The sequence below is a fragment of the Dipodomys ordii genome, unplaced genomic scaffold (assembly GCF_000151885.1).
Source record: "Dipodomys ordii isolate 6190 unplaced genomic scaffold, Dord_2.0 Scaffold164, whole genome shotgun sequence".
Lineage (NCBI taxonomy): Eukaryota > Metazoa > Chordata > Mammalia > Rodentia > Heteromyidae > Dipodomys > Dipodomys ordii.
This window is the reverse complement of record NW_012267380.1, coordinates 1,071,749-1,083,128: the sequence shown is the minus strand read 5'-3', so window position 1 is coordinate 1,083,128 and position 11,380 is coordinate 1,071,749. Positions and strand designations below refer to the sequence as shown.

General features: G+C 46.2%; 1 long non-coding RNA gene across 1 annotated transcript; it reads left to right on the top strand.

Annotated features, from left to right (window-relative positions):
* Positions 1 to 810: 810 nt before the first annotated feature.
* LOC105998485 lies at positions 811 to 3,823 on the top strand. The gene is made up of 3 exons (XR_001175700.1): positions 811 to 977; positions 2,792 to 2,909; positions 3,650 to 3,823. It is a non-coding gene; the product is annotated as an uncharacterized LOC105998485 (long non-coding RNA).
* Positions 3,824 to 11,380: the final 7,557 nt, after the last annotated feature.

Genomic DNA, 11,380 nt, shown 5'->3' with positions numbered 1-11,380 from the left:
CTTGCTTGGGTTCTCCGTTTTGGAGGTTCCGGTCGGTAAGCATTTGTCTCCACTGCTGCAGGCCTGTGGCAAAGCAGCTTGGCAGAGCAAAGCGTCTCTCTCCTGGCTGGAAAGGAAGAAAGGAAAGGCACAGGGCTCCCATGATCCCCAAGGCCCCAGCCCCGATGGCTTTTAAGATTTTAAGAGGTCCTTCCTCCTGCAGGTTCCCCACCTTCCAAGGGCACCAAGCTGAGGCCCAAGTTTTTAACACATGGACCTGGGGCAAGGGGCGGGGAGGGAGGGGACGGAGGGGGGAGGGGGGAAGGGGAGGGCGGAGCAGGCAGAAATTCCAGATCCAGACCTCTACCTGTAGAGGTACATGCTTTGGCAGCATGCCTGATCTCTTCAGAGAATGTATGCATGTGTGTGTGCACGCGCGTGTGCGCATGTGTGAACTCAGACTGGGTACTGTCCATGAACCTTTTTTTTTTTTTTTTTGCTGAAGCCTAGCTCTCTACCACTTGAGCCATAGCTCCACTTCTGGCTTTTTTTGGTGGTGACTTGGAGATAAGAGTCTCACAGACTTTCCTTCCCAGGTTGGCTTTGAACTGCAATCCTCAGATCTCAACCTTTCCTGAGTAGCTAGGATTACAGGCATAAACCACTGGTGCCTGGTGACCTGCTCTGTTTAATATTCCACTTTCTTAGAAGGGATTAACCATTGGCCAAGAGGGGAAATGGGATTTGAAGTGCCATTGGCTGGCTGTCTCTCTCTTTCCCTCTCTCTCTCTCTCTGTACACATGCACGTGTGCATGCTCACAAACAAAATACTCCAGGGAGTCAGGATTGGCTAGGAGATTATCCAAAGATGGCAAGAATGAGGCCACCTAACAAATTAAAGAGATAAAAGACAGACTTCAACAATACAGATGCCTTGCAGTAGAGTTCTTCCCATCTGGATGCCTTCGCTCCAATTAATACTTTCTCCAGCCTTAAGGTAAGATTATAAAGTAGGTAATAAGATCCTTTAAATCCTACTGTTTGGAAAGAATCTTCATTGTCTGATTCCCTTGGTGTTTCTGTAATGCTTTCAAGAGGTTTCAAAGCCAAAGTTCCAGACATGCAGGACTCCCTAGTCAGCCTGAGAGATAAGTGGAGATAATCAACTCTTCCATGTCCTTAATTTGTCAGGATTGCAAACTGAATACTTGGAAGAGTGGGAACCATTTGTTACATAAATGTTTCCAGGACAAAGAGAGCTAAGGGCAGAGTAAGATCTGAATCAAGTGGAAAGAAGGTTAGGATTATCTCTGTGTGTCAACAGTTAAAATTTTAAGCAGACCTTAGGCATGTTAGTAAATTATTTCTGAAAGCTCCCATGGTTGCTACTCTGGACCCTTGGCAGGTCATTTAATTCTCTGGCCTTCTTTTTCTCATTTCTGTAGGAGCCAGGATCTTTGAAGTTTAAGTTCTTGCTGTGATCTTCCACATTGAACATGAAAATGTCTTTCAATCATTCTGGAGGGAGAGTAGGGTTATTGTTAGCTATGTTGACATATATGTCATCTCCCCTCCCTCCCTCCCTCCCTCCCTCCCTCCCTCCCTCCCTCCTTTTCTCCTTCCCTAAGCCCCATACAAATACTGCATTCTAGGATATACTGATCAATAAGCCTTCAAGTCCAGCTTTAAGGTCAAAGATGATGGGTTGCCACACTGGCAAATAGTGCGTTGCAATATAGAGGATTCGCGTTTGTATATAAAACCTAGTAGGAAGCAGTGGTTCAGGTGGTTCCTCGAGCAGCATGCTCTAGGGAGTGTAGAAACCAGGGCTAGTTGCCGAGCCCAAATATCCCGCTTCCTGATGGACTTGATGTCCCTGTTTCTCCTCTTGTAATCCAGTCACAGTACCCCACCACCATTTCCAGCCATCAAAAACAGGAAGCCTGGCAAAGAAGGCTCAGAAATGGTTGCCCTATAAACTGCATGGCCCTATGGCTTCGTTATTGATTTGTAAAATCACTAGCATAAAGATTATATGATCACATTTCTATCCACTTGTTACCTTTTTTTATTAAGATTTTTAATTAGCCTACATCACTTGTATGAGGCATTTTTCATGACATGGGCATAGTTTAGTGCATTCAAACTCACCGCTGTATCACTCCCCTAATCTCCTTCCTCCTTAGAAATATTCCCATAGGTTTCATTGTGCTGTTTGTGTGCATGGATATGAAGCACATCAATCCTATTCACCCTTATTCACTCTGTGCTAACAACCCTCACCCCTACTGTTGGAGCCTGTTGTACTTCCCTGTCATTCATTTTACCTGCATATTAATTTGTACCAAAGGGTTGCACCATGCTATTTTGCACATGCATGTAATACATACATACATAAGCTCTTCTTTGGCTTTTCCCATTCCCCATATGTTTAATAGGTTTCAGTGAGATTCCTTATTCCATCTTCACACTGACAAATAGGTTTCATTATTCACTTCTGCCATTATTTTTCTGTCTCCTTCTTCTCTTCACCCCCCCTCCAATAGCCCATAGTTGCAATCATGTCCTGCCATCACCACTACCACCACTACCACTACTACTACTACTGTTACACACACACACACACACACACACACACACACACACAGGATACACATATGCCAAGTATAGACACATACACTTTAGGTCTAGATTCCACACATGAGTGAAAATGTGATGCTTGGCGTTAGTTTGGTTTACCTTGCTCAATAGTATGATCTCAGGTTCCATGCATTTTTCTGCAAATGATATAATTTCATTTTTTCTTTATAGCTGTGTTGTATTCCATGGCATGTATCTGTGTGCACACACATACCGTATTTCCATTATGCATCAGTTGTTGGGCATCTTGACTCATTCCAGAATTTGGCTGTTGTGAACAGAGGCACGGGTATTGATTTATTTCCTTCAGACATATTCCCCAAAATGGCACAGCAGGATCAGAAAACCAGACTCTTACTCGTTATTTTGAGAATATCCACGCTGGTTTCCACAGTGGTTGCACCGGTTCCCATCCCCGATTCAACATGGCCCCAACATTCTCACCGGCCTGTTACTGTGGGGGTTTTGTGACCGCGGTGAGATGGACTCTCAGTAGTTTCAGTGTGACAGCTGCACTGCACAGCAGTCATCAAAGATACCACATTAGTGAACATCGAGCCATTACTCCTATTTGTTCCCATGTCGCCCCGCTCTGTGAATTGGGCCTAGGGAATCTGAGGATCTTGGTTCTAGGACTTCCTTGCCCCACTGAGGACATCAAAATCCAGGAAGGCTCGAGTCATTTATAGAACAGTGTCGTGCTCGGCCTCCCCATCCTCTGAATCAGCTCTGGATTATCACTAAGACCCAGAGCAGTGGGATGTAAGTAGTTGTTCCTTCCTGTTGTTTGGGGAACTATGACAAGGAAAAGAAGATGAATGTTCAGCACAGATGCCATTTTCCCCACTTGGTGAAGTTTTTGGATACAGAAACCAAGGAGACAGATGTGTCGGTGTGGTTGGAGCCACAGAGAGCCCTTTATCCGGCCCACCTTTGCTACATACCTAGGCTCACTGTTGGGGAATCGACTCCTGCATTCATTTGGTGTTTGTAATGGCTGCCTCTCCATTGTCTTACTGAGTCTGGCAGAGGCCTGGTGGTATGGAACTACTGATGTGATCCCAAAATCTCCCCAAGAGAAGAGCAAGGATGGATTGCACCCCAGCCTGTGCTTTCATTCTGATGACCACAAAGTATGTCCCACATTACTTACCTCACATAGCTACTGGCTTGTGGAGCACTGACAAAGTCCTCGAAACTGTCCATTTGAATTCTACTTAGGCTCACCTGAACAAAATAGGTAACGTTTGCTCCTTTTCCTAGCATTTTATTTCCTTCAAACATTAATGGTAGTGGCCTTTTCCCAGCCTGCACCCTTTCTCCCCTAACTTCCCCTAGTTTTAACCACTGCTCATCCTGGAGGCAAATCACATCCTTGTTCTTTCAAGGGTTTCCTGCAGGACGTGGCTCTTTGTTAAAATATTCCTGACAGTGTCAATAGAATCTCCTCCTATTTGTAGCCCATTTCTTTTCTGCCTAAATGTGTCTCTGGGTTTCATTTGTTAATTCATTTTAAGTTGATCCCACTTAAACCAACCTCTTTCTGATGTCCCTGTTTTAGAAGTGGGCCACCCGTAGCCTGAGGGTGGAAGAAGGGATGTGATCACAGCTGAAATTATCTGTGCTCGGAAGGGATAGGATGGGGCTTTTTACACTCTTGTCACATACATAAAACTATTGAGGCAGGATAGGCTCCAGTTAATGAAGTACTGCTTAGAATACTCCTCAAAGCCACTCATTGTAGGAAAGGATTTTATTATACAATGAAATATGTTAAAGAAAGCTATTTGTGGGCACAGAAATAAAGAGATTATTTGGAGGGAATGAAGGTGTGTGTGTGTGTGTGTGTGCGTGTGTGTATGTGTGTGTGTGTGTGTGTGTGTGTGTGTGTGTGTGTTTGCTACCATAGAGATTACTACCCTAGTGGTAGAGTGAAGGATTAGGACGTCTGGACACAGGATAGCAAATTAGAAGAATACTGAATACTCCAGGCTCTTTCTTATTCCATGCAACATTTTGATGCAGTTTCCTCTGAATAATTCAGGCCTTGAACTCAACCAGTAGCTCACCAAGGGAGGTTTGTGAATGGGATGAAATGAAATTAGAAGCCTAGACGCCACCAGAGACAGTGTATTCTCATTCATAGTCATCTGAATTGTTCTTCCTGTTTAGAACAGGAAGGTGAAAAAGAGATTAGTAAACTCTGTTTATGGGCTGGGAATGTGGCTTAGTGGTAGAGTGTTTGCCCAGCCTGTACGAAGCCCTGGGTTCAATTCCTCAGTACCACATAAACAGAAAAGGCTAGAAGTGGTGCTATGGCTGAAGAGATAGAGGGCTAGCCTTGAACCAAGGAAGCTCAGGGAGCTCAGGCACTGAGTTCAAGCCCAGGACTGGAAACCCTGTTTATCAAACCTTTCAGTGCAACTTAACACATTATAAAATAGATGATGCCTGGAAACTAGTGCTCATTTAACTAGATCCCTTTCTTCTTTCTGGACATGGGCTCACATGGAAGACAGCCCTCAACTACATGGCAGTGAGGGTCATACACAGGAAACTAAAACCTGAACCTTCGCAGTGGCCAGAAGCTCAGCTCATACCCCGCATTCCATGGAACAGCTCCATTCCCACAGGGTGTGTATGGATTCTCCATCTAGAATGTCAGAAATGAAGTAAAACTGAAGGACAAATGTTTGTATGAGTAAGAAAATGCAAAGAAGTTGCCAAACCCTACCGATACAAGTTGGAATTAATAGCATACCCCGTGCACGCAGTAACTAATGAATCCCAACAGTCTCCGCAAGTATATTCTAATGGATCCATCACTGGTTCCTTCCTAGGGGTCTAGAAGCTGGTAGGAGTGGAAAAGAGCCAATGATGGAAGTAAAAGGAAGTATTTCTAGTTAGTTCACGGTTATGAATTAGAAACATTTGTGGTGTTATTCAAGGAACGTGTTGTGGAGGATCCTGAAGTTCAGATCTCAGCCTACTCTTAGCCAGATGAATGGCTGGGGCATTAGTTGGGTCCCCAGAATGCTTGTCTATGATGAACATTGACTTACAGTCACAAGACTTTATTGATATTGCATCCCAGCATTGTAGTGTAATCTCCAACCCATAAGCTCTGTCACATATATAACAGCTAATATTTATGGGCAAGAGCTAAGAGGAGGTTTATCCGTTCCAAGGGCTACCTTATTTTGAATGGACCCATAATTGGTTTATAAGCATTTGCTTCTCGGCCCCGCCTTATCATGTGATTGTCAGCTAGATAAGTTCTTTATCTCCTGTCCTTTGTATAGTCTGAAAGATTTCTGCAGAAATGCTCCATTGTGTGACATTTATACAGCTCCAAGAGGAGATTGCTGTGGACACAGTCTGCCTTTCTTAATTTGGTTCATTCATCTCTCCTTTCTTTCTTTAGTTCTTTCTTCTTCCTTCCTTTCTTCCTTCCTTTCTTCCTTCCTTCCTTCCTTCCTTCCTTTCTTTCTTTCTTTCTTCCTTCCTTCCTTCCTTCCTTTCTTTCTTTCTTTCTTGTCGGTCTGTCTGTTTTTCTGTCTTTCTTTCCTTTTCTCTTTCTCTCCCTTTTCTTCTCCCTTGCTTTCATTTCTCAGTTCCCACTCTCCTTGTCTTTGTCTATCTCTTTCTCCACAGATGAATGCTTTGTGGTGGTATTACTCTTCACACATTGCTTTATCACCTCTTAAGAATGAGCTTTGTTGTCCTTACAAATGTACCAAAGGAAATCCCTGAATGTGCTTTCCTTTGACGTCCATGAGACTGGCCCGTGTCAGTCCTGCGGTGGACAGATGATGTAGAGCCCCCTGTGAGCTCTGAGCCCGGGAAAGCACGGGGGAGGGGCTTCACAGCGGCCCCAAGCTCCACTCCTATAATGAGTTGCCTGAAAGCCCAGCAGATGTGAAGACATTTTTTTTCAGGCTTCTATCGATTGTGAAGAAAAATTAGACAATTGTCAGTTGTGCAGGTAGGTGAGCCAGGCAAGCGTTAATGTCAGAGGTGTCACATCAGGGTGTAATTTTTCATGTAGCTAGGAACACCCATGTGCGCCTTTCACATTGAGATTCAAAGGAAACTAACAGTGGTCTTTTCTGAAGACTGAAAGCATTCTGAAATGAGACATTTGCAAACTAACTTTTATGGAGACAGGCGGGAAGAAAGAAAGACAGACAGGGAGGGAAGCCATGTGGGTGGAAGCCCTGTCAGTGCCTTTGGAAGGCAATGCTGTCAGTCACGCTCTGTCTCCATTGCCACTGGACTGGGTAGGCCATGAAGCCGGGATCTGGGGATGATGGGTTTCCAGAGATGAATACCTCAGGAGGGCTCTGATGTAATCGTGGTTAGGCTCTGAGTGTGCAGGACTGTGAGGGGATGGTGGAGATGTGGGAGGTGGGGCTAGTTGGAGAAGGCTAGCCATGGAGGATGTGGCATTGAGGGGTACATGTTGGGCCAGGTGCCTCCCTCCCTCCCGCCTCACTCTGTTCCCTGCTACAATGAGGTGAGAAGCTTTGCTCCTCCAGGCTTTTCTGCTGTGGTGCTCTGCCTCATCCAATGGGCAACGGCAGGAAGGCCAAAGAAGTGTCTGGAACCCTGAGCCCAAATAAATCTTTCCTTGTTTTAAATAGTTTCTCTCTTTTGTTGTCACAGCAACAAGAAAGCCAACTAATATACTGCCCAGGCCCATGGCCAACACAGACAGCTAACAGAGATCCCACAAAGGGAGCAGACTCAGGACCGCCTGGCTGTGGCCGTGGTTCAGGTTTGCAGTATCAGAAGCCCCCAGTGGTTGTATGTGGACGTTGAGACGGGAGGACTTTTATCTGTAGAAGGAGGAGCAAGGCAGGGGCTAAAAGGCTGGAATTTTAACAGAGAAAGAACTGGAAGCCAAGAGCAGGAACTGGGAAGCAGAACTGGAAAGGAGGGACAGTTAAGCCACAGATATGGGTCACAAGAATAAGCAGACTCCGGGGGCTTGGAATGAGTCCCGGGGCCACAATGAGCCCATAACCCTGAAACCAAGGCTGCACACCCTCTGCTCGCTCCCTGTCTGAGGCCAAGTATAGCTGCAGTGTTCAAAAGAGTTATCAGTGGCTGTGAGGTCAGACACTTGGTTTGGTTCTTGCTGCAAAGGCTCATTTAGCTGCTGTGCCCTCAGCTTATTCTCAAAAGCTCACTCTACCCTGAATTCTCTGCATTTCTAGGCCTTGCTGCTCACAGATTGCCCACTTCCTTCTGAGCCGCTCTCATCTTGTATCAACTGTAGCCATCAAAACACAAACTTTGTCTTCCCACTTCTTTCTCTAGCTCTATAATCTATTAGGTCACGGCTGAGGCATGGTAGTTAAGTGTTTAACACCTGTTTTATTCCTTTACAAGAGGTCACTGTCCTTCTAGCCTCCAGTGAGATTAACTCTCTGTATGCCCCTCACTATCAGCCTCTCCCACATATTTGAAGCTTTTGTTTTGGAAACTTAATGTTCTTTCCAGTACCAGTTTATGTTCAGTTAGAATAGACCTGAGGATGTTGAAGTAGAAAATAAAGTCCAAATTTCAAAGGAGGTGGGTGTCTATGCATCCACCTGAATGGATCAGGGAATGGGTTGTGAGCCATCCTTCCCTATTCCCCCAGGGGTGGGTTTCCAAACCACCTGTGGATACAGAACTCTGGATGTCCAAGTCCTTTATAGAAAATGGCCCATCATTCACATGTAACACACATGTGTTTTAAACCACCTGACTTGTATATGACTTGTCGTGCCCATACACTGTAGTGAAAATGCTCTGTCGATGGGTGAGGAAATGTTTTGTGTATGGGAAATGACAAGAAGAAAAGACTGTACTTTTCCATACAGATGTGATTCTGTTTTGAATGTGTGGTCCTGTCTTGATCCATAGGTGGGTGAATCCATACATGTGATCTGTGGATCTGTGGATGTGGGTTCAAGTTTGTGAGCGTGGGTTATATATGTGGACATGGGTTGGGATGGTGGATAGAGCTGAAATCTGGGGATGTGGGTTTTAATCAGGGATGTTGTGGGTTGGAATCATGGGTGTGGGCTGACATCTGTGGATGTGGAATCGTGGGTTGGAGTCATGGTTGTAGTTGGAGTCGTGGATGTGAATTGGGATCTGAGGATGTGGTTGGAATCCATGGATGTGGGTTGGACTTGACTTGTGGATGTGGCTGAAATCATGGATTTGGGTAGAAATCATGGATGTGGTTGGAACCATGGATGAGTGTTGGAATCTGTAGATGTTAGTTGAAATCCTTGGATGTGGGTTGGAATTGTGGGTGTAGGTTAGAATCTGTGGATGTGGTTGGAATCATGGAATCGTGGATATGGGTTAGACTTCATGGGTGTGGGTTGGAATTGTGGATATGGTTGGAGTGCTTTGCATGTGGGTTAGAATTGTGGGTGTGGGTTGGAATTTGGAAAATGGTTGGAATCATAGATCTGTGTTGGAATCCATGGGTGGGTGTTGGAATTGTGGGTGTGTGTTGGACTCTATGAATGCAGAACTCATGGCTAGCGCAGCCATCTATCATTTGCACTCAAAGCAGCAAGATGACAAGGATTCCATTCCCATGTTTACCAAGTTGTGCATGTGTGCCAGAGGGTGGGGACGTGAGGCACACCAGTCCTGTGGAGGACTTGTAATACTCCTGCTTCTCGCCCTTCCCTGATGAAACACGACGAGGCTGACTTACCACTTCAGGGAGCATCTTATCACATGCCAGACAGCACCTGCAACCACCCTGGAACCCAAGCTCATCCCAGTCAGTAGTTACTCATTTAAAAAGTCAGAGGTCTGTATGCTTTGGTAACTTAATTCTGACCCTGTCACACAGGGACTGTAATGAGCAAGGATTTTTTTTTTTTTTAGTTGATAAGGAAACTGAAGCAGAGATGGGCCAAGATCCTGGTTTGCCTTCATCTTTTGCTGAGAGGTAGAACGTACAGCATCCTTCTGTGCTGCTGCTGATCTGGTGACATGACAGGGCACCCAGGAGCCCTTCGGGGAGGGAGCCTCGGGGCTGAGAGCTGAGGAAGGGGCAGCAGAGAGCAGATCCAAAGAGAGCTATTATATTCATCACAGAGCTCTGTAGCTTTTAGTGAGATGTTTCTGAAGCGGCTAGAGGGAAGGCAGAGGCCAGCCTTGCACAGGGAGGTGAGGATGCCGCTCATTTCTGAGGCTCTCTGCCGGGGGTCCCGGCTGACCAGATGGTGTGAGAAGTTGGCTGTGTGAGCATGTGCAGGGAGGCCCTGGGGCCCGCAGGGACGGACTCCATCCTGGCTGCCTCAGGTAATTGAGCTGCCTGACCTCCTGGAGAGCCTCTCTGCTCTTCCTTCCAGAATTGACTTGTCAAACATATATCCACATTTCTCCACCCTGGCAGATTCTTTCTCTCTGCTAGCTACACATCATGCTTTCAAAGTCAAGCACTGAATCCCGCCAGAGGCAATACGAGGATTGTAGACTCTCTATTTCTTCTCTTTCTGACAGATCCAAAATGTCAAGATGTGAGCGAGTCATTTATTTATTTAGCTGAAGGGTGGCTGTACCAGGCATCCATAGAGAGTCAGTCTAGAACATCTGTTTAAACCTCAGGACCCTGAGATAAACAGCCTTAGTGTTAAGGGCATGTTCAGATCAGGGGGTCTCTAGAGGTACTACCATTAACTAACCCATTGCATCCTGTCCCTACACAAAGCCCACCTCGTTAAGCTCAGAGCCGGGTGCCTCGTTCTTGTTGCTACTTTTGAAAAGTTCCTATTCATGGAAAAAAAAATATAGGCAGAAAGCTGTGAGGATCACAGTGGGCATTGTGAGGATTCCACTCACACAGAGCCCAGAGCCCCGCACCCACTTCCCCCCCTCACCAGGCCTCCCTCACCAGCTCACCAGCACTGGACACTCATCCAGTCCACCCGTGACCCCGACTTGTAACAGAACCTCCCTGGAGCTTTATACTACCACAGCCTTGTTTGTTTACTTCCCACATGGCAGTCCTCAGAGGGTGAGTTGCTTTTCATTTTCTACTACAGTGAAACTGTCTCAATAATTTCAGCTGAGCTCAGTGGTGCAGACCTCTAATTCCAGCTCTTTGGGAGGTTAAGATTGGGAGGATGATGGGTACAGGGCACCCTGGACTGAAAGTTCATTCTGCTATTCATGCTAGGTATGATGGGGCACACACCTGTCATCCAAGCTGGGGTGGGAAGTATGAATGCTGGAGCACAGTCCAGGTGACCATGGTCACTAAAGCAAGGCCCTGTCTACAAAATAACCAGAGCAAAAGATCCTGGGCTGTGGCTCTAGTAGTAGAGCATCTTCCTAGCAAGTGTGAGGTCCCGAGTTTGAATCCCAGCACAAGCCCTTTGTGGGTTGCTCATCTCAGAGGGCCAGTGGTGTGGCATTTCTCAGACTAGGGCACTGGGTTAACTTGGGCTCTTGAGGAAGCAAGCACCAAGAAGGAAAGTGGTGTCCAAGAAAGTCATGGCGGGAAATCTCGGTAATGGATACTGAGGAGACCACAGGGCCTTGGTGACATCTTGGCTCCTGTGAAAGGTGAGAGAGGAGGAGGATGTTAAAGGAGAAGCCACACTGGTGGGCAGGCGTGCTCTCTGGAATGCCAGTCTTTATGCCCTGGAGGGTCCCCACCAGACAAAGGTGGGGAACGAAAGGTAGTGCAGCCAAATGGTAGGAGAGGGCGGTGTGGTCACATTCACAGTGCCCAAG